Source organism: Trichechus manatus, unplaced genomic scaffold (genome assembly GCF_000243295.1).
Source record: "Trichechus manatus latirostris isolate Lorelei unplaced genomic scaffold, TriManLat1.0 scaffold00062, whole genome shotgun sequence".
In the NCBI taxonomy this organism is placed as follows: Eukaryota; Metazoa; Chordata; class Mammalia; order Sirenia; family Trichechidae; genus Trichechus; species Trichechus manatus.
Window position 1 is genome coordinate 5067872 of NW_004443998.1, and position 1805 is coordinate 5069676.

The window sequence follows — 1805 nt, forward strand, 5'->3', positions numbered from 1 at the left end:
AGCTATCCCAAAAGGCGTGGACTATAGGGAATCAACATGAATACAGATTGCTAACAGATGAAGCTTGGGTAGAATCTTGCTTAGACTAACATTTAAGGCTCCAAAAATTACTAAGTCAGTGAATGGTTGCCAGGCACATTTCAAGTCCAAGGGACTGTCAAGGGCCTTTCAGGCATTTGAGAGTTTTTGGCGTGTGTGTGTGTTTGTGAGAGAGAGAGAGAATGTTTCTCTCGAGGAACTTAGATGATTCCTTAATCATGACCAGTATATGCATGATTCTACTGAAAATTACTTTGTGATGAGGGATGGGATGAGAAGTTTTAGTTCATCTAACAGAAGGTTTTTGCCACATTTGACAAAAGTGAGTAATGCCTCTCCGGGTCTGTTTTTCTAGAGCGAGAAGATTATACAAGCATTTAAGATTATAAGAATTTCCACACCTGTCTGTCAACCTAATATTCCTGTTTCACAAAAGTGAAATGACAGTGCCTCAGGAATTGATGAGTAGGTTCTAAAATAGAATGAAGCTTCACTAAGCCCCTGCAAGGCATTAGGCTGTATCTCCTTTTGTTAATTTAGAGAGAGATTCATGGCTAGCCCTTTCAGCCGGAACCGCCATCTTGCAGTAATTCACCAAAATGATGAACACAAAGGGTAAGAGGAGAAGCACAACTTGCATGTTCTCTAGGCCTTTTAGAAAACATGGAGCTGTTCCTTTGGCCACATACTTGTGAATCTACAAGAAAGGTGCTATGGTAGACATCAAGGGAATGGGCACTGTTCAAAAAGGAATGCCCCACAAGCGTTACCAAGGCAAAACTGGAAGTCTACAATGTTACCCCAATATGCTGTTAGCATTATTGTAAACAAACAAGTTAAGGGCAAGATTCCTGCCAAGAGAACTAATGTGTGTACTGAGCATATTAAGCACTGTAAGGGCTGAGATGTTGTTGTTGTTGTTAGGTGCTGTCAAGTCAGTTCCGACTCACAGTGACCCTATGTACAACAGAACTAAGTGCTGTCCGGTCCAGCGCCATCCTCACAATCCTTATGCTTGAACCTGTTGTTGCAGCCACTGTGTCAATCCATCTTGTTGAGGGTCGTCCTCTTTTTGGCTGACCTCCTACTTTACCCTGGTGGCACAGTGGTTAAGAGCTATGGCTGCTAACCAAAAAGTGGGCAGTTCAAATCCACCAGGTGCTCCTTGGAAACCCTATGGGGAAGTTCTACTCTGTCCTGTAGGGTTGTTATGACTTGGAATCCATTCGACGGGAATAGGTTTTTTTCTTTTTTTCTGCTTTACCAAGCATGATGTCCTTCTCCAGGGACTGGTCCCTCCAAAGTACATGAGACGAAGTCTTCTAAGAGCTGAGATAGTTTCCTGAAATGTGTGAAGGAAAATGATCAAAACAGAAGGAAATCAAAGAGAAAGGTACCTGAGTCTAACTGAAGCGCCCGCCTGCCCCATCCGGAGAAGCAGGCTTGGTGAGAACCAGTGGAAAGAGCCTGGGCTGCTGGGAATTCCCTGAATTCGTGTCACAGTAGGTGTGAAAAATAAAGATGTCTGGGAAGTAAAAATGTTAGCTCTTTGATTTTAATCTTATAGAAGTTTTGTGTCCTCTCCCATAAAGATGTAATATTTAAAGCAAACTTTGCTTTCTGGTTCACTGGGTAATAAGGGTCTTAACTATTAGAATTTAGAGTTTTTCTTGCTGAAGAAAACAAAAAAAGATTCACAGTTAAAGCGAAGTGTAATCTTAATAATATACTAAACATCCACAGACATAGCTCTGTTGGGTGGGATA

General features: G+C 41.8%; 1 pseudogene; it reads left to right on the top strand.

The window, feature by feature from the left end:
* Positions 1 to 617: 617 nt before the first annotated feature.
* On the top strand, positions 618 to 1545 carry LOC101350651 (60S ribosomal protein L21 pseudogene; annotated as a pseudogene).
* The last annotated feature ends 260 nt before the right edge of the window (positions 1546 to 1805 follow it).